Source organism: Platalea leucorodia (assembly GCF_965183815.1).
Source record: "Platalea leucorodia genome assembly, chromosome: 2".
In the NCBI taxonomy this organism is placed as follows: domain Eukaryota; kingdom Metazoa; phylum Chordata; class Aves; order Pelecaniformes; family Threskiornithidae; genus Platalea; species Platalea leucorodia.
The window spans coordinates 59,654,717-59,676,732 of record NC_138824.1 but is presented as its reverse complement, the minus strand read 5'-3'; the positions used below and the strand labels follow the sequence as shown (position 1 = coordinate 59,676,732).

General features: G+C 39.3%; 1 protein-coding gene across 2 annotated transcripts in view; it reads left to right on the top strand.

Annotated features, from left to right (window-relative positions):
- Positions 1-22,016, top strand: part of NALCN (sodium leak channel, non-selective) — a gene marked incomplete at both ends in the record, with an annotated part of 233,725 nt that overhangs the window by 45,308 nt on the left and 166,401 nt on the right. The gene's annotated exons all lie outside the window — the stretch shown is intronic.

The following is a 22,016-nucleotide window of genomic DNA, read 5'->3' as shown; positions in this document are numbered from 1 at the left end:
GCTTTGGAATGATGAAGTTATCATCTATTTTTACATTGCCTGGGATCCCAGGATTTAAATAACTTTAAAACAATGTCTTTATTTAAGAAGAGTCAACTGCTGATTATCACCAGCATGCAAATGCGATGACTAATTTCTGTGTTTTATTTATGATTCATTTTAGAGTATATAATTCATCCTGTTTGTCTAATTTTAGTAGTAATTCCCATGCAAAAAAAACCCACCCAGAATTACTTTGATAATCATCTTGGTACTAAAGAGAAGGGGGAAGAGAAAATGAGATCATGTGTATCTGCGGCAATCTCAATCCAAACTGTGTAAGTCAGAACATCACCCAGAAAAATGATTGGGAGTCAGGCAGATTTTGCAATACAGGTGCAACCTCTGTTCTGTGAAAAACACTGCAGAGTCACCAGGAGAATACATTCTCTGCTAGCTGCAATGTGTCGTGCCATCCCCATGGGGAAATGAGCGTAGAACAATAAGTCAGGAAAGGTGGCAAGAGCATGGGCAGCTGTGGCAAGATCCATATCCAAATGGAAAATATACAGTTACGCTGTCAGAACATTGTGGTTATCTCACATTTACAAAGGTCCAACAGGAGCCTGCAGCTGTAAATTTTCATTTCAGCACAGGTAGGGAAGTCCCTTCAAATGATAAAGCGTGCCTGCAGGCCATATTCTTTCTGATGCATCTCTCTGACTCTGATAAGCTTTTTTTTTTTTTTATTTTTCCTGGCTGGAGCTCCAGACTGTTATCCTGGCCCCAGCAGAACTTGAAGGTAATAAAAAGGTTTAATGACTGAATGACTACAATCCAAAAAGTTTTTGTGAATATTGAAAGCCTTTGCAGCTGAAATCACTTCAGTTGGTTCCCACGCTGCTGAATATACAGAATGAGCCAGAGAGTTACAAGAAATAGTCTCAGAGTCCTATTACAACAAGTACTCTGTGATACCAAATACTTTCTGAACAAAACCTGCCATTTGTGTCCTTTCTTTTTTCTCATGAGAAAGGGAGAAAAATCTGATTTCAACTAAGCTCCATTCTGTTTCTTCTGGGAGTCAGAAGCGTACCAGTTGTACCAGTACTGCTAGCTGAATAGCTCTACTGATAGTACCTATCTTTTAGATAATTTTTTTCTTCAGTAGATCTCAAAGGATAACCCTGTCTGATCTCTCAGACAACCTTCAGATTCCTAAGTTAGTGGCATACTGCCATGCCTGGGTGAACATGAGCTGAGTTCACAGTACAAGCTGAAAACATCCACGCGCAAGTTCTCTAGCTTGAGATGGTTTGGCAGGGGAGCGTGGGATAGGTGTATCACCAGAATTATGTCTCAGATTGAAATCACCCTTCTTATCTTGACATGCAAAATTATTTGTGGCATTGAAGGCTTGTTATTCTAGCTGCCTACCTGGTCACCAGGGAAAAGTAGTTGCAATGCTTTAGACAAGCTTAAGTGGGTAGATGATTTGAACAAGGCTCAGAGTGCTTAATAAAGGAGGCCAGTATATTTTTAATGATGGGGGCAGGTTGGCAAAGACAGGTGAAATAGTTTGTCCAAGGGTGCCTGCAAAGCTGGTTGAAAAAACAGGGCTCAAACTCCAGTCTCCTGAGTGACAGTCCTATACTTTATCAATATGTCATTCCAAGTGCTGCATTTTAAAGATCAAAGATTGCTAATAGACTTAGGAGACTTGTCATTGATGTATTGTTTTTGTCTAGAAATAGGTAACCAGGATATAACACCTCTCGGTCTAGCAGCCAGATGTTAAGTTGAATGGCAGTTGAAAACTGATAACTAAACTTTAAAATACTGGGTAAGATGCAGCAGCTTTGCCACAAAATGTTAAATCAGCTTCCTCAAATTAGGAATGTTATAAACAGGGTTATAACCAGCAAGTTTATCAATATTTTATAAATCTCCATTTTGTCATGCACCTTTGTATGTAGTTAACAGGTAAGTAATGCAGTAGATCTTTTCTGTGTAATTATACTATTTTATTGTATACATTCATTGATATTTTACTTGCAGATATTATTATGAAGCCTGTCCTGTTGATTCCTGAAATATATCATTACAAAAATCGCAAGCACATAGCACTTTGGCAGCTACTATATAATTAGTACCACTTAATTTGCGGTATATAAGTACAAGCTATGCATATTTGAATTCGATAATTTCTGTTATTTTCCTTCTCTTTAAAGAAAAAGGGAGGGTTTTTTACAATTTTATTACTGGGTGAAGACCAAACTGTCCTAATCAGATAAAAGTTAATAGAGTTTTTTATACTGTGAGGGCTTTGCCAAGTAGGTATTTTCATGTTCGGAAAATCCCTTAATTTTGGCCATACCCTGCTCCCACTTGTATAAATGGCTTTGGCTTTAAAGGGATAAAAATTGGAAACATGATAGTGTAAGTTTTGGCACTTGACAAAATATTTATTTCCCAAGTTTTCTATTTTTAGTTTTGAGGTGTTCTGTTTATCTGTTTTATGTATGCTTCTACTCAAGTATGTATGTATTGTTTAAGGAAGAACATAGTTATAGACTACTGATAAATATGGCCTGAAGTCATCTTGTCAAGATAATCTAGGCCATCCCCTTCAGATGTAAAGCAGACTCCACAGTCTTTCCAGGTCTCTTGCACTGCTTCATTGTCTGGACTCGTAGGAAGATTTTCTGAAAGCATAACCTGAATCTTTATTTTTTTGCAATTTAAGATCGTAATTTCTCACCTTATTCACTACTAACATAGCAAAAACTTTAAAAAGGCTTTTCTGCATCTTTCAAGATTATCATTGTGCCTCTTCTACCCTCTATGGCCCTGCTGGGCCATATAGCTCCAAATGTTTCAGTCTTTTGCTATAGGACTTATATTTTATACCTTAAATTATTCTTATTGTCCTTCTCTAGACTTTCTTCAGCTGATTCACCTCTTTGTTGAAGTGCAGTACTGGCAGAATACCGCAGTAAAGCGGTAAAAGTAAAAGCCATTACTTTACGTGTTTTTAAGCTTTATTATGGTTTCTACATCCCAGTGAGATGTTTTCCGTTTTCAGAACAGCGTGTTGTGGGTGATTCATGTGTTTTTCTGATTTGTTACAGCCCTTGCGTCCTCTTGAAAGAGCTGCCATCACTGTTTCCCATCCTTTATTTGTTTACTTGATTATTTCTTTTTAAATGTAGACCCTTGCATTTGTCTCTGTTGAATAGTATACTTTCTTCTTTTTTTCAGACTATGTCTTCAATTTGCAAAGATCTTCTGGAATTTAAATTCTTTCCTCCTGAATATTTTCAGTGCCTCTTAGCTTACTTTTATCTGAAATGTGATGAGTATCATTTATTTTCTGTCAACCTGATCCAGAGTGAAAAAATAAATAGAACCAGACCAAGATCAGAGTCTGTTGGCACTTCATTTGACAGTCTTCCTTTCTGACAATGTTTTATTAATAGCTGCTCATAAGGACACTTAACAAATGGTTTTGCACCCATCACACAGTAGTTTCACCTAGCCATATTTCTGTATGTTGTCATGGTGAGACAACGTTAAAAGCCTTTTAAAATCAAGATGTAGACCATCAAGTACTTCTCCTCTCTTTACAAAACCTGCTTCCATTCTGCATTTTTACAGCAATAACACAATAAGATTTGTCCCATAGGTTCTCCAGTGCCTGCGTCCTTTCAATAGGTATTAACAATATAATACTTACACCTGATGTTTGTAAAGGTAATTTTTCAAACATGGGCCACATCAGCATATATCTACAGCTAATGCCTCTGTTCTTCAATGTACATATTTCTAGTTTGCCTGTAGAATGAAATTAACAATCAATTTTGCCAACTTTACCAGCGTAATCTCTAATGAGAGTGAAATTACTAAAAGCCGGGGCAGTTCTGACTGGCTATAGCTCTAGAAAGGTTACGAGCAATCACAGAGGTCTGTCTTAGAACTGTTTGTGTAACTAGAGAATTAATGAAATATTGAGTGGAGAATCAATTAGCTAAGGCCTCAGTACCCCAAATCCGTTTCTCTGGGAAGTTTGAAATGGGAGGAAGGGATAATAGAGAAAGAATAATCCGCCCCCCTGGGTGAGGTGACTTCAGATGTTTCAGGTTCCAGTTGATGGGTGGCTACAAGAAGTTACTGCTTTCTTCTAGTAAGTTGCTCATGAACTCAGTAGAAACCCAAGTACTCTTTCTAACAGTTTGACACAGAACTTGACTTGAGTAGGTGTTGTTCTTATACAGTGGGAGCCTTCATATTAAATGAAGTCTTTTATCCATCAGGATGCTTGAAAGATTTTTCGAATACTACCTGTGGGGCTGAGTGGGAGTAAGAGAAAGGATATGAATGAAAGGCTTGGCTGGCTGTGTGCATGTGGGTGGCAAAGCTCCTTACTATTGACTATACCTGTATCGTACTGTCAAGCTCTTCTCTTTCTCAGACTTCTTAGCTGATTTTGATTCAGGCTCCTATAAAAAGATTGATGTTTCCTTCATATTAGAACAGCCTTCAGCCGTGTCTCCCACTGAGAGCATCAGGTACATTCACAGTTGGCCTGTTTGTTCTTTCTGATTTTGTTCTCTTCTTCTCTGTGTTTTTCCCAGCTGTGTTTAATTCCATAGGGTGTAGCTGATAGGATGACAGTATCATGACCCGTGCAAAAAATGTTGAGCTAAATATTGAGAAAATGACCTTTGTTTTGTGAATAAATGCCAGTAATTGTACAACTCATTAGGCATGTGATTGTATTTGCGTAAGTATTTTCATCTGATATATCTAAAAGGCGTAAATATAATTGTTGAATTAAATAAGAGCATGCAAGACTTGGCAACTGGAGAATTATGACAAGTACTTCTGCCTTCCATGTCACTGTTTATCTGAGCGTACATCTACCTTTAGTCAATATTTAACACGGCAGTAATTGCTATCAGGGCCACACTAGGGATGTTGGTAGAGCTGTCTATGTGGGCACTGCTGGAAAAGGTGCCACATAGACACAAATGTGCCAGAACGCCTGCTGTTGCTGGATCATGGGCAGTTTTCCTTCTTACCTGTACTTTCCACACAGTACAGATCCTTTTGCATTCAGATTTTTGTAACATCTGGTTAGTAATCATTCTACATGCCTCATGGGTACAATCATCTATAATCATCTACAGATGTACACTTGCAGCTACAGTACTGATTTTACTCTTCACATAATCCTAGAGAATGTTTTTTTTGTGATTTACAGTGCTACATATTGCTTCAAATATTCTCAAAAAGAAAAGGAAATCCAGAATGAAAGATACCTAAAAGTTAAAAAATATTCTACAAAGTAAGGAAAAGAAGTTTTATGCCATGAAAGATCATCCTGAAAGAAGAAGGAAGAGGTCTTATTCTATGCTGTATCATCAACCCATCTGTCATTTGCTAGGGCCCGTACCCTATTAAATGATAATAATTACATGTTGTACCTGCAGAGAGTATTTGACAAAGACTACCATATTAATGTCCGGTTTATATATAGGAGATAAACATACACATGTTGTATCTTGGAGACAAATAATGAAATTTCATTGGTAAGGAGTGCTTCAAAGCACATATACAAAAATTACATCTGTATTAAACCTTACTTGCCTTACAGTAGAAGTGAACACTGTTCAATGGCACCATGAGCCAGCAAAATCATCTCATTTCATGAGCTGTAAAACAGCACCAGAGTTTTAGGTCTCAGATATTTCCCACTTTTATTATAAGGCCTTTTCCCTTATAATATGTGACCCAGAATTTAGATATTCTTGGCATGCCTATGGTTGAGAGCCTTTTTTTGAATTGGTAATTAGAAGAAAAGATTTTATGTGTCACTGTGAAAAACGTCTACCATGATTAGGTTAAAAGTGAACCTAATTTAATGTTTGTTAAAGGAAACATCGCAGCGGGGCCGAAGTCAACTTCCTCAATTCACTTACAGGCATTGTTTTAATAAAAGACTTGTACAGGGATCAAAATAGCCCCTTTGTTTACCCATAAATTGAAATTTTGTCTTACAAACACGGGGATTGCATTGGTTCTCTTAGGAGTTCTTTTATGATGGGGAAAAGACTTTCGAGTGTGTGACCAGTTTGAATTGCAAAGGTGCTGCTCTTAGACTGGAAGACGATTGGGGTGGCATTAGAGCCATTGTTCAGAAGGAAGTAATTAAGGTTAAGATAGTATGCTGTGAATCTGGATTTTTTATCCGTTGTTAAGTACATTTTCCATGGGAGATTTAATGTTGCCTAGAGGTTGGGTACCTGTCTTTAGGATTAGAATTCATAGAGGCTGCATAGTGTGTTGAGTGGTGAGGTGTGATAGCCACATGAACGCCAAACAGAGGGGAGGAAGGGAGGAAGGATGCTCACACCAGTCTGGAAGAAAAGCTGAAAAGTCAGCCTAAATCAGATCCCCAACTACTAGAAACAGCAAGCATTCAGAGCTACAAGTCCATTTGTTTATCTGGACACCTATATAATAAATTTGGCTGCAGGAGACTGTTACAGGTTCTTAAAGAGAAAGTAGAAGTGACCCGCGTTTTTATACAGTAGTGCAGTGGTCAAAGTGAGACCCTTGCATTCTGGAAGGATGCCCTGCTCCCCCCGTGCAGGGGCCGGGGGAGAGCACGCTCCCTTCCACCTCCCTCCCTCTGAGTCTGCAGAAGCCCCAGAGGACAGCGAGCAACTTTAGACTGGTGACCAGAGGGAGTACTATAAAGACCTGCTCTTTGTCATTCTTCTGTGAAGTTATTTCTAATTTTTCTCCATGGACTGCCTAACGCAAAAATGTATAAAACCACCTTTAACGTTTAGGAAGCTGAAAGTTAACAAGACATACCAACATAAAAGAAAACACTTGAAAATCCAGCTTGCCATTCCTGCTGCCACTGGCTGAAGAAAAGGGCCTGTCACTGGTGGCAGAGGTGGACCTTTTCATTTGTCCATCACTCCACGCCCACCTGACACACTTGTCTCGCGGTGGCAGTATTAGCAGCCCCTTGGTCTTTCCAGGTCCCTGGCATGGGCAAAAGAAACAGGTGGATTATGACTGATGCGTTGTCCTAGGCAGCTGCCTGCTTTGCCAGCCCTGAGACTTCCAGGTCCATGAGGACCAGTGAATTATGAGTTGATGAACAGAATAAAAATTGTATTTGCAGGTTATTTGTTCAAAGTAGGAGATACAGCTGGTAGTGAAAAGGACTGCAAGGCTGTTTTCAGCCTCCTATATGCCTCCTTGCTCCCCCCGCTGCCCTTTCACACAGTCATCTCCACCTGAATGAAGCCAGTGTTGTTTTGCACAGACATAGGTGGCCAGAAATGCAGATCAGCATCAACACCACAGCCTGACTCCCTTGGCTCTGAGTCAGTTGGTATCTGGGATAATAGAAAGCAATGAGGGGATGTAATTATTAAGTCAGAGCCTCCATTTAATTGTACCCGTTAAAGGGTGAGAGATTGAGCTCTTATGAAGGAAGCCATTGGCTCAGTAATGATTTCATTAAAATTTGTGGTCAGACTCTTCAATTCTACGGATGATATATACGCTTGATATACGTATTGAGTCTTAATACTCTGTTTATCGTAGCAAGTGCATCATAGTATTAAATACTTTGATAAACAGGTCTAATTTTATTCCACTTACACAGCTCTCTGATTCAGGCCCTTGCATGTAAAGTGCCTAATAAGGAGGCCTTCATCCATGACCGCAACCTGTGGAGTTATCATGTGGTAACATGACAAGTGATAACGATGTTAATGTGTGAAGGTGTCAGAATGTAATTAGGGAAGCCATTCAGACTGTCTGGCGATAAAACTCATATTTTCTAAATGTGAGCCAAAATGACTTAAAGCGCGCCCCATTAGTTCACTGATTGAGAAACCAGTGAAAATCGTTATTTCAAAAATGGTGATAGATTTTTGTTTTTCTCGCTGGAATTCCTTCCTAGGCCTTGCAGATGGAGAGCAATAGGGCCCTGGTCCCAGCTGAGGCACTGTCGTGGGCAAAAGAGTCTCCACTCAGGGAATTTCACTTACTTGTTTTACTGCCGATTAACATAAACTTATAATCACTCATTCAGGTCTTAAGAAGCAAGGAAGGCAAACAGTTAAAGAGACACTTAGGAAGAACACCTCTCCTCCTTTGTCTGTCTCAACTTCAGTCCACACACCTCTCCTCCCCATGTCCTAGTCCCCCCTCCTCTGTTACCAAAAGCCTGCCAGTTATGTCCACTGCAGGCACCTAAATAAACCTAGGCATGACAGCTTAGACCATCTTTATATAGGTACCTTCAGAAGGTTATACAGGTTTTGATGAGCACAGAGGAGTAAAGAAAACAGTTCATATGTCCTGTGCAGGTGCAAACAGTTTGTAGTCCTCATTGTGGTGTTCCTCTTGAGAAATAATTCTAGTTATGAAGGATGTGAATGCTGTGAGAAGTGAAGCATGGCTATGTGAGTAAGGTAAACAAATTCAGTTTGTTCCTGAGATATAATGAAGAAGTTGAAAGGGAGTCAACTAATAAATCCCTGTTTAGGCTTAAGGCACAATACTGTTTTCACTGGCTGCAGCTTCTTAAGGACCTGCATACAAGGCCATGTTTAGTTTCTCATCAGAAAGAGTTTAATAACAGAAGGCTTTGGGGGTTTTGTTTTTTCTTTGGGGTTTCTTTTTATTTGGCAGGAAAAGTGCTAATGAAATTCAGTGGTTGGAAGTTGAATGTAGACAAATATATTTAGGAAAACATGAATAGTTTGTATCAGTAAGTGTCACTACCTATAAAAATAAGCACTAGGAAGTTGAAGTGAAAACACCTGGTATCTCTCCTAAAACCATGCTAGAGCCCATACACAAGTTACTGGATTTGGTGCAGGAAACACTTGGTGAACATCTCAGCTTTTTTTGCTATATAAATTCATTTTAAATTCTTCTAGTTCAATGCTGGATTAAATTATCCCAGCAGTTCCTTTGGGTTGTAGGATTGATTCTGTGTATTATTTATTCTTTAGCTTGACAGTTTTCTCTCAGTCTCATATGTGGCTGAGAAGTGAATGACCCGCAGTCATAGCGTAGAAGTAGCCTTTGTCTTCTGCTTTGTGTTTTTCTGACTATGGTTCTGACAATGTACTACTTTAAACAAAAGATAACAGAAAAGAAGTAATGCCAGCCTACTGTGGTCAATGGGTTAGTATTTTCTTTCATTGTAAATATCTGTGCTGTATTTTAGCATTTGTATTCTTAAGTGTTGTTTGATTTCACTCCTGGTTTTACGTTTTCCTGTTCTCAAACATTTCTTAATGATTCTAAACCTGTTCTTCCTCCCTGTAGTGAAAAAAATGCAGATCTACGGTATATTCGGTTTTCACAGAATACGAAAAAGCATTTTTTGACACAGTATTCCTCTCTCTCGGTACTCACCTTTAATTCCACTGACTGTTTAGCCACTCTTCCCTTTGAGGTTCCAAATGCCAGTTTGTGTAGAGGCTTAGCTTCAGAAAGCACAATAATGACCATTTCTCTACAAGGGTTTTACCCACAAACACCCTTTTCCATTATGCTCTTCAGCAGAATGTGTAATTTTTTCCATCATGTGAGTCTGAAAGTATTGGAAGCTCTGTTCATCTTACATTATGCTTGCTTGTGTTCTGTGTTAGTGTTATATCTTGTACAGGGTACAGGATAATATCTTTTAGGTAAATCTTCCTCTCACTGGAATTTTCTTGCTATGTCAAGTAGAAACAATGTTTTAGGGACTCTTGTCATGATCCAAAGCAATAGAGGCAGCTTTTTCTTGATGATTTTTTTCTCAGAAATTCCAGATTTTTATTCTGTTCGCCAAGTCATTACTTTTTTGATGCCTCAGTCATGTGCTGCCTCTCATGTTTTTATGTTACCTAGGTGGCTGAGTTACAACTTTTTCCTTTCCTCAAGAAAGCTTCTCTTTTGAATGTCTTAGCCTCCATCTGCAATTACTATCATTATTAACTTCCTAATTGAACAATTACAACAGTTTCAGGCGTTCTGGTCCATCCTTCCCCCACTGCTGACATGCTCAGCAGTTTAGTTGATATCTTAACCTTAAAATAGAAAATATAATTGATATAATCTTGAACTGACAGAACTGAGAGATTTGGCAATGCAGTGTGTAGAAAATCCATTTTGCTATTAGAGAATTACTCGGGCTTGTCTTAGAAGCAGGATGATATGATTTAATTCTCAGATTGGTGCACCAAGAAAGGGCTGTTGCGTATGAGCAGAAACAGAAATGAGGAAGACTAGGCAAACTTAATTTATCAAAATGTGTTCACATGGCACAAATATTTCTAGCCTTGGCAGTGTCCATGGGACGTGCATATCTTGCATTGCACAGTAAAGCAGAGTCTGGTAAATCAACACCTTGCAGACAACAAACATCATTAAGTTTTTCCCCTTGACCTATCTCTACATTCTGCAAAGTAGACTTTATATTTTGATCCTATTCCTGTGCCTTTTGAATAAGAAATATTAGCAAGAACTTTCAAATTAGCCACATAATTTTCCAGGTAGATCAGCAGTTCTGTAGCTTCCATGGCTGTGGTGTTGTGTGGTGGTGGTCCATTGTTTCTACGACTTGGCAAGGATATCCCACCTTATGCTTGTCACTTCTCCCCCTTAAATGAATGCTTATGGTTTATTGCTACGTGTACTTGACCTCAGCTCCAAAAGGAGGTGTCTGTGTTTTGTTCAGATACAACGCTGTGGGAACATTTGTGCTCCTTCATCAGGTGGGCTCAAAGATGTTCATACTTGGTTGTTGCCTCTGCAAAGTTATTTCTTGATTTGGAGACAGTCCTGTCCTCATTATACCTGTTTTCTCCATTTAGGTTTAAGTTTATTTGAGGGTTCATAAACTTCACAATCACAATACCAATTTTTTAAGCTATTTCCCAGGATGACTGGCTAGCAGCCAACTGGTTTTAGAAATGCTGATATCCTCAGTATGGAGTTTTCTCCTGAGCAGACACTGAGTGATTGGCTCTTATTTACTGACTTCCTTTGATCATAAATATACTGTTTATCCTTTGTAAATCACTTGTTCCTGCAGCCTGACAGGACACGGTTTATAACCCTCTGTTAACTATATATGTAAGTGAATATCCCTGTACATTATACTGTGAAAATACAGTTTTTTCTTACCTAAAAGTTATGCAGTAAGGTTTATAAACAGCAGTCAAATACATGTGATTCACTATTTCTTCCTGATAGAGATGAGATATGGCAGTTATCATACAGTTTGGGGGTGATAGTTGTTTTAGGGTGAGGGACAATTAACTCAGTTTAGCAAAAATTCTGTGGCACATGGCAAAATTATTACTGCTATAGAAGGACTGAACGTGCCTTTCAAACCTGAGATCTTGATGAGCCTTCCACTGAAGAGGTGTAGTTTGCCAGACATCTTCAGGTTATTTCAGTTTTGTTCTTTAGTATGACAATTCCACCTAAACAAGCAGAGTCATTTTAAAATGGAGGTTCTCTAACATAAGGCAGTGTTAGTGAGTTTGCACAGATTGTGGATGTATGTGGAAAGGAGAAAACAGGTCATTTGGATTGCAGGGAACACAATGCCAAAATGATCAGGCTCTAGCAGGGAGCATGTTTCTTGAAAATTTTCAGTCTCTTCAAGCTCTCTGAATTCTCACTGTTGCTGAAGGGAGTCATCTGTTGTATCATTGTTGTGTGGGTGATGTAGATTAAGTTTTACTGGAGAATGTATTAGCAAAGAACCTTTCATGAGAAATTCTCGGCAGATTAGAAACAACCGTGTCTTAAATACGTTATGTAAGGCCCTGAATTTTCAGTGGACAGCCGATGGGCTTTATTTCAAGGCTATATCTCGACTGGCGGACATGCATGTCTGAGGTCCTGGGTTTGTATACCCTGGCTGTGTCATGAACTTATACCAGAGAGATAACTTCATCGCTACTTCTTTATTCCTGCTTGGTTTCTGTGGGAGAAGAAACCCCGATAAGTAGACCAGAAGGCAGCTCCCGTCTCCCTTCCCCAAGGCTGAGGCACCAGCATCCTGGCACTCCACAGCACACACCGATTGCTTAAACTGGTTGTACTATATGGGTCCAAGGGCATGACTGGGATGTAAATATTGGCTGTCACTGATGGTCACAGTGAGCTCTTTGTATTTCTGCATTGGAAGAGTAACACAGAGGTACCTAAACCCACAGATTTTCAAAAGAGGATACTAAGACAATCCTTCTGATTTTTGACAACTGAATAAATGGCCTGAATTAAAAAAAAAAAAAAAATAGCAGGACACTCCCGTTAACTCCCTTAGCTATTTGATGTTTCTGTGTGCTTCCCACTTTTCTCACTGAGGCCATTTTAGTTGCCTAGTTAATTAAGGCTTTTTCTTTTTTTTTAAGCAATGGTTTAGAGACACAAAAAAATTGCACAAATATTGTCCATTGAATTAGCTCTGTTTGTTACACTAACAAATGGTATGTGGGAAGTTGTAGAGTTTTGGAAACTTAGAGTAATTTGAGAAGCCCTCCAGAATTTTAATTTATTGCTGTGTTAATCCCAAAGTAATTGAGTCTTGCATTAAACCAGGCAATCAGGTGAAACTAATGTGAATAGATTAGTACAGTTGTCTTGTACTGACAGTCAAAGAAAACTTTATTGCTGCTGAGAGAATTCAGTGAAACATACTTTCCCCTGCCATTTCAGGGTGTTCCGTGTAAGTTTAATCAGCTAAATATTTGGATCTATAAGGGAATAAAACAAAACCAGAAAGCTTTACTTTTTCTTTTGTTCTCAATTTTGTTTGTAATTGTGGATCTTTCCTGGTGGCCATCTTTTTCTGCTATATATAGTTTGATATATCACTCGTGTCATAGTATGCTGCACAGAATTTAATGGCCTGTCTGACATCCATGCTGTGCGCTTCCTCCTCTCTCTTTTTCATGCCCATCCGCGCCTGGGAACGCAGAAAGAATGGTTTGCGCTCTGAACCAATATGTTTTGGTTAGATTTCATTTTGAAAGCAAGTATTCTGAAGTTTTCGTTCTAATATACCTTCTGATAAGTACTTGCATGATAGAGCTAGCAATGTTAAAAAAATAAAATCGTATTTGCTGATGTTAAGTAAAAGGCCCATAAACTATCACTGATCATAAGCTGAAGAGATGGAAGAGCAAAGTGTGGCAGAAAGGCTGTCTTAATTGAAGGATATAAGAAAACGAAAGTTGAGGCAGGTCAAATGCAAGCTTTAATTGCATCTTGGTATGCTTTTTTCTACTGTAAGCTATGTCACCTCAGACATATCAATCCCTTATTGGCATATAACTTCATGTACTGTTTCTTAATTTATCTCAAGTAGCATCGTCTTAAATTCTATGTAAGTAAGTTTTCCCCTGTGATTAGAAGGAGATCACAAGCGTAATAATGAAAAAAATTGAAAATTCAGTAGAGCTCACTGGCATCAGCACAGCTGTTGGCTTCTTACTGAACCACTGAAATATCCCCGCCCCTTGCTCCCTACTGCTTTGCGTCTTAAGAGGGCTTATTTGCTCCAGTATAAGCGTTTAAGTAGCTCTGGAATGGAGCTTGCTGGGGAATGTGGTGCTGGAGACATTGCAACTGGCTCTGCAGGGCCAAGGCTCCCAGAAGGCACCCCTAGCAGAGGGCAGCCTTTGTACTGCATCCCCCAGAGAGTCTGCAATGTGTCAGCACCCGCTGCTGCAGATTGTAAGTTAAATGTAGTGTAAGTACTATTTCCACAGATGACTTTCTTATGCTTACTTTCTGCTGCCCCTGCTCCAGCATAGCAAGGCCTCCCAGCATGACTTTGGGATGATACACGCTCTGTGAAGGCAAAGGAGGAAATTTGCTTTTGTACTGCTGCTACTGTTTACTTATAATTCCTATGGGAAGCGTGAGTTAAAACACTCAGGTCTATTATCTACAGTGACATTTCTTTTTCCTCTAATGCAGAATGCTAACCAAAGGGTCAGATAACTTTGAGAGGGTAAGTAAAGCAGTCAGGGGACGCATGCGTGCTAGGAATGCCATGGTCAAAGGGAAACAAATGCACATTGAGACCATCTCCTTAATGAGGATTTACTAAGAAAATAAATAGGAAGAGCTGCTTCAAGCAAAAACAACCTCCCAGCCCACCAGTTTGCACTCTGCATGAGAACTGACGAAAGGCTTATGACAAAGACAATAACTACTTGTGTGGATAGCAACTCAACAACTCGCAGTCTGACAAGGAACAGAGAACAAAATGTGAAAAAATAGAAAGAGGAGTTAAAGGTGTGACAGTAGTGTGAACAGCCCTGAAACAAAAGGCGTGACTAATTTCAGCCACGCTAAGGAGCAGGAAACTCTTAGCCAATAGACAAAGCATGAAGTTAGGCAATTAGAAACCTGTCATTCTGTAGGAAGAAAATTAGATCCTATCGGTTTAATTATCAGTCAGTGCCATTAAGACAATATAGCTCTGCATAATGAAAGCTGCGGTTACTGGGTAATAGAGGTAATTGTTTTCACAGTGGAAGATTTTCACTTTCAGACAAGAGCTTCAGTATGTGACCGGTTTACAGGCTTTGACCTTCAACACTTGCATAATGCATGGGAAACATTGTTTTTACCTTGCCTCCTGAGATTTGATTATTTTATCCTAAACAGCATTTTCATGAAGTTGGTGGAAATGAGCAAAACCACCCACTACAAATACAATCTACAATAGTCATGCAACATGCCCTCTGTTACTGTAATTAGAGCAGCTTACCAAATCAGCTTTGATTTAAGACCTTTGATTCGATAACACAGGGCCAGCTTGCAGCTTGGCTTTCCCACTTCTGCTGGGGAATAAGGGGGAATAATGCTATTCCAGAAAATCTAGATCACAGATGGTCACTCTAGAGGGGGTAACGCACACAGAGCAGAAGCTTAGGTGTGACTCTCCAGCACGTCAGCTCATTTGTGGTAACTGACTTCATACATGCTGCTACCATTGCAGTACCCTGTGGCAAATGTGTAATGGCATACTCCTTCTTCATTAAATAGTGCACAGTCTCACTTTATTACTCTGTTACTCAAATATTTAAATATTGAATGTTTCTTTTCCTAAGTTTCTTTTCCCTACTGTTCTTCGGGACTTTCAGTAGTTACTGTATTCTACTCCAGGGTCAATGTCATGACATTGCCACATGAAGAAATTCTTACGCAGTATCTAGTATGCGATGAGTGGTATTGGAAAAGACCTAGGTTACAAGATGAAAGAAAGAATAGTGTAATATTTTGGATCCCCTGTGAACTACTGAAATACTTCTTCAAAAAACTGTAAGACCACTCACTTCCAGTTACTGCCTTTCTCATAGCAACTGAGAAAGACTAGAAATGACTTGAAAGACCAAAAGTGTTAATCTTTCATTAAATACCTTATGTATCCTTTACTCTGATCATAAATTTTAGTTGTGATCAACCTGTAAGACAGATCTTGCAGTATCCAGTGCGTAATCTGAATAAACTTTTAGCACATCTAACAAATAGTTACCACTTCTGTATTTTTCTGTCCTTAGGACACAGTGTTAAGAAATACATCTTCTTTTTTTTGCCTCAGGGGCATTTTTGTTCTATGAATTGTTTCAATATGCAAATAATTGCTATCTTTCCTAAAACCTCTACAGATATTTTCAGTGGACAGACTTTTTAATGGTACAAGCTGCTTTGGAGGTTCTCCTTAATACTTAGCAGAATTTAAGACTTTTTGAAGACATGCTATTCCATCTGCAGGGAAAGTGTGACTGGTCATCTTGGGAAGTGTCAAGATACATCTTCTCCCATACTGCAGTCAGCATTTTCCACTCTCATCCAAAAACTCCTTTAGAACGTTTTCCTCTACTTTTCCAACAAATCTCTACTACTGTGGGAGGGAGTAGAGAATCGGAAGAGTAAAACTGAGAAAACTCGTGGGTTGAGATAAAGACAGTTTAGTAGGCAAAGCAATAGCCGCACACGCAAGCAAAGCAAAACAAGGAATTAATTCACTACTTCCCATCAGCAGGGAGGTATTCAGCCATCTGCAGGAAAGCAGGGCTGCATCATGTGTAGCGGTTACTTGGGATGACAAAATGCCATAACTCCAAATATCCTTCCCTTCCTTCTTCTGCCCCCGGCTTTATATGCTGAGCATGACACCATATGGTATGGAATATCCCTTTGGTCAGCTGGGGTCAGCTGTCTCAGCTGTGTCCCCTCCTGACTTCTTGTGCACCCCCAGCCTCCTCGCTGGTGGGGTGGGGTGAGAAGCAGAAAAGGCCTTGACTCTGTGTAAGCACTGCTCAGCAATAATGAAAACATCCCTGTGTTATCAACACTGTTTCCAGCACAAATCCAAAACATAGCCCCATTCTAGTTGCTATGAAGAAAATTAACTCTATCCCAGCCAAAAACAGCACATACTGTCACCTTGCAGTAGAGAGTACCATAATGATCAGCACTTTGCCTCATTTCAGTAAGAGATTTTGACCACAGTTTATGCCTCCTAAGATTAGGTAATTAGCATGAACCCTGAAGTTAAAAGTCTCAGTTCACATCTGAAAGGGAGTAAACCACACAACAGCATCACCTTTTTCTTTCCACTGTGAAGAAGATTGCATTAACTGAACTCCCAGTTTTGGCACTTAATTTAAACAGCTACAATGAGATTGGATGACTTTGGGCTCCTGTTTCCAGCTAAGCTATGCACTTTTTTAATTAATGATACTGAAAGAATTAAAATTATTTATTGCATAAAATTCAAAAGAAGTGAAAACAGTTAGCAAGTTTTCTGTCAGAAGACCTCGTCAGTCACCAGTGGGACAGGGACATCTAACTGTTCATAGAGCATAGATGCTCTGTGGTAACATGTACGAGATAAAAACTTCAGAAAAACTGTTCTGTTTCTCGAGGAGCTTACTCTATACATAGCTGATTCATCTTGACAGAAGTTACCCAGGGGCTGACAAATTCAAATAAAATAGATTAGTCACAACAGGACTTCTGTATGTCTCTTCTGATAAACTGTAGTATTATTTTCTTCTAATTACCTGCCTGTGGCAGATTTTGCCTGGTTTTTATACTGGTATGTGTACTACTTACATATCCTTCTGTATTAGCCAAATTTGCTGTAGTCTATGTATGAATACTTTTCTTACATTTGTTTTTCATCTGCTGGTTTTAGGCATTTTACTTAGAATTCTGAGGTTAAGTGACAATTAATTAAATATGTCTATCATCATCTCTCAAACAAAAAACTTCAGTTGTATTGCTATTTAATCCTCTTCTCCAGAACAAACTCTATCTGCGTTTTCTTTTTCCTATTTTCATTTTTTACATTTCATGTAGAATCATAATTCTGCCATTACCTGGATATTTTCTTTTTGTCCTCCGTATCTGATACAGAACTATGGAGCAATAATGGTGATTCATGGAGGAGTAGTGGGAGTGAATGGAAATTGCATACTGCAAAAGCCATTTAAAAAGTCAGCATTCTACCATTATTATACCATAGCCACAGATATGTATTTCACTGACATTCACATATCAAGGTGGTAAATGCCCTGGAAATAGCTATGGATATTGACTGTAGTCACTGGGGCACTACAGAGAAATTCTGAAGAGAGTTGGGAGTATCAGGGGAGAATACTGGTTTTGAATAGTTGCTCTGAGAAGCTTGTAGGATTAATTTAATAGATATCTGAATGGTTATTTCACAATCAGATTAGTCTTTGCAGTCTTTTACCTGGTCGTTTTATCCAGTGAAGAATGTTGCTTTCACTGTGCACTTACTCAAACTGTGGCTAACCTGCTCTCTACAGTAGTTTCACAAGTGTCTTACACCTAATCAAAATAGACTGTGTTAGTTGCTTCACACCTTTCTGTTTTCTGTCTATTCTCTTCTCAAATATTTTGCCAAATTTGTCAGATATGATGCTGTATGTTATACCAAACTAATTAGTCTCCATCAGCTTGTCTTCCTCCAGATGCTTTCTAATTTCATTCATTCTTTAGAAGTGCTATGAAATCCCTAACACAAGTGCTTCCATGGATCTGCAGACTCTTGGTATCTCCAAGAGCTATGACTTCTTTTTTTTTTTTTTTTTTTCCCTAAATGCATGTTTAGTTCCTTCTGGTCCTTAAGCAGTCCTTCATTTCAGTTAAATATTAGAGTCATCAATAGATTTGTCCCACTACACTGACAGCAGTTCACAACCACAGACAGATGCAGGATTGCAGCTGTGTCCAGTGTCCTCAGGCACAATGGGGAAGGTGCAACTTAGGAAGAGTTTTCACTGGAGAATTTCAATGCAATTCAGAGTAAACAGATATTTTGTAACAAAACCAGACTCTGTACCAAAGAATGCCCTTCCCCAGCTGTTGTGCGGTACTTTATTAAATCAGCCACATTGCTGAGAACTTGCAGAACAGAGCAGTGTTAATCCTTCCTGCATAACTTCGTTAGAAGCATTCTTAGAAATTTCCCCTGTCAGGAAGCCAATGAAAATGAAATAATTAACATTTTGTACTGTTTGCTACTTGAAGATTAAGCCTGTGTTATTTGAAACAACTGGACCCTATTGGACTAGGTAGGGGTTTTTTTGGGGCCTGTACTGTCACAGTTACTGATGAAACCTTGTTTTTCAGCTGGAAGGAACCTCGGTGATGCTCTTGTCCACTCCTTCTTGTGGCCATAGGGAACTGTGCCATATCCACTGTTCATAAAAGTATGAAGTCCCAACTTAGAAAACTTAGGAATGGAAGAGGCAAAACAAGATGAAAAACTCTTTCAGGACTTCATTTCTCTGATGATTAGAAAACACCTAAAATCAGCCTACCTCATGTTCATGGCCACTTGTTTCAATGCCAGTATTACCTTTTCTCTGTCTTTATGGTCAGAGACAAGTGCTTGGTGATATTTACCCTCTGTATTTTCCATGTTTTGGCAACCTGGACGTGGGAACTTCCTACTACCAGAGGTTGTATTTGCACTTAGATATTTGGCTGTGTATCTTTCTGATGCGTAGTGCTGCTGAGCCATGTACTGTGAAAGCATGTGTGAACTATGGAATTGAGTCAGAGGTGGGATTTGCACTAATAAAATCATCTGCTTGTCATTGGTACTGACTTGTGTTCACACTGCTCAAGCCTGGTCCCTTCTAGAGCAGAATGGTTGTGTATCCGTAGGTACAGTGATTAGGTTTGATCTCCACTGGACCCCATGAGTCACCCCTGTGGCCCCAAAACATAACCCAAAAATGTGAGATTTTTCAGTCCAAAGTTCCTGTGAGCATTGTGTCACATCCCTGGTGTCACAGCCCACCAGGGATGTGATTTTATAACCCAGTATGTATGGCACGAGGGAATGTCAGCCTGTGGAAGATGTTGACGATGTGAGTGTATTTGGAATAGTACTAAAGATGTGTATGGGTTGGAGGGAGCTACGCTTGGTACAGGCACATCCATAGAAAGATAACATCAGGGAACAGGAGCTACAGTATTTGACTACTTAAGTAAGTGCTTGCAGAAGTGCTGCTTTGCAATAGACTCAGGCTGTGGTTTGACATGTGTTAAGACCCGCAGTAGAGATTGCTCAGGGTGAGGCGGGGTACTTGAATGTGTTACTGTCGGAGTCACTAAGGGAGGCACACAATACTGAAATTATGCCTGCTTAACACCTTTGGGCCAACTTTATGCTGGAGGTAGGAGAGCAGACAATACCTACTGTGGCACAAGTTAGGGTGCAGACGATACAAGTTGCAGTGTGCAGCCTTTTAGTACAAAGCGAGCCCTCAAAAAAAGGGTATTTTCTAAGGGGCAGAGTCAGCTTATAGTAAATCAGTACTTTGTGTCATGGGGCTGTGGTGCCTTTAACATAGTATTCAGAGTCTTACAGACAGAGTTAATTTATGATCAAATCATGTCCCGAGTGACATTTTATTTATTCACAGTGTTACTTTACGTCTCATACTTTACAGAAGTTAGATCTACAACCTATGATTCAGGAATGCTTCCTTTATGGAAGAAAAAGAAAAAAGGGCTTTTTGCTGAAGAATATGATTTAGCCGGTTCAGAAGCAGTGGAACTTGGCTCTGCACCACCACTCGTACAACAGTTTTCCAGGCAGAACCCTCATGCAAGGTGTTTTTTGCACTTTGAACTCTGTTTCTTTGTAGTGCAGCATTTGGGAAAGGTAGTGTTTATGTGCAGCCTAAATAAACACAGATTACTTTATGCATGTTAATATCATTCTTTTTGTAACTAATAAGAATAAGACGCTCTACTGGCTTTACAGAATTCTTTAATGCTGTAAAATTGGAGAAAACTAGTATGAGCCTCAAAAGGATATCTATTTGAAGGTTGAGCTCATTGCCTGGCCACTCCCAGATTGAGTGACCTCTACCTACATCATTCCTTATAGATGCTTATCTGATGTATTCTGAAAGAGCTCCGAGGAGACAAATTCTACAGTCCTCTCAGTTATTCCAGTGCTTGCTATTGCCTGCTAGCAGTTGTTTCCCCTCTATCATCTCAGTTATTTCTGACCTCAGCACGTGAATCCTGCTAAAAGCATTTAGTTGGTACTTCTACAGGCTCCTTAGGAAAGTCACTGGAAAGAGTTTTAATGCCAGGGCACCACAGATCTGCCTCACGGTCAGTTTTGGAAGCAGACATTTTTTGAGGTTCTCTGTTGCATTTGTCTTCATTTAGGAAGCCCATCTCCCAGATGCTGTAAAATGAATGGGTCTGGAAACAGTTGTGCTTTCTTCTCTTGAGAACATCTTATAGTATCAATCTCTAGCTTTATTTTTAATGTGGCAGGCAATTTAGTAAGTGTTTTGAAAACAACATATTGATCAAATATACTGTTTTCCCAACGTCTTTTATATTTTGCGGGGACTTATGTGGTAAAATCTCAGAACCATAAATCTAACTCTGTTTCTACTAAAGGAATGATAAAATTCCCTTTGGCTTCAAGCACTAGCATTCAGGCCAGGACTGAAAATTTTGAACTTGTCTCTCTCAGCATCTCAAGGAATCAGACTATATCCAGCTATCTGAACATCAGCACACATGCCTGACTTTGGGCAGTGCGATTTAAAAATTGTGAACTTAGTTTTCTCTTCCAAAATATTACATAAATGTGCTGGCAGAGCTTCCAAGTTAGGATCAGGATTTGTTTCCTGTTCTGAAAAATATGGGGACATAATGTAACAATGTAAAATTCTACCCAATCCATGGTAGGACCTGCAGACACATTACTGAGCATAACAAGATGTGCTTATAATGTCCAGCAGTAGCTGTCTTTAGGTATGCTTTTATTCCTGAGTAGGTAATCAGTGGTGCCTTTGATTTCAGTGAAGGGAGTGGTTAGACTTCCAAAGGTCTTTTTTAAGGTGAAGAGTAGGCAAAGAGGTAGTCGCTGTGAAGTAAATGGCATGCAGAAAGTCATGCCTGAGTTTATGCATGTCACTTGTTTGCGCCTTCAGATCTAGAAGCTCTGATTTCATTTCACCAACTGAAAATTATTTTCATATGGAAAATGAGGTCTGTTTAGCTCATCTTTTGATAAAAAATTACTGGGAGTAGGTCTGATCTGTGTTCCTTGGGAAACTGCTTCACTAAGCAATGCCAAAACTCTTTTTTTTTCATACACAGTCCTTTTTTTTCAAACCACATGTTCATGTGGCTCAGTACAAAATGCCACATTTTCCACTTTAGCAAAAAGCTTTGAAGAAAAATATGTTAAATATCATAGGTCTATAAGAAATTAAAGCAGCTTTGAGTCAAAGCACAGAGTTGACACATACCTACACAAAGAATAAACATCTTTGCAGGTAAACTTGATGCTGAGAAAAAAGAAAGAGGGCATATCTGAGAAAAAAAAATCATTGATTTGACAGTGAGAAATCCAGGAAATTTCTGTTGCTGGTGTGTGGAACTGTTTTCAGTAGTGC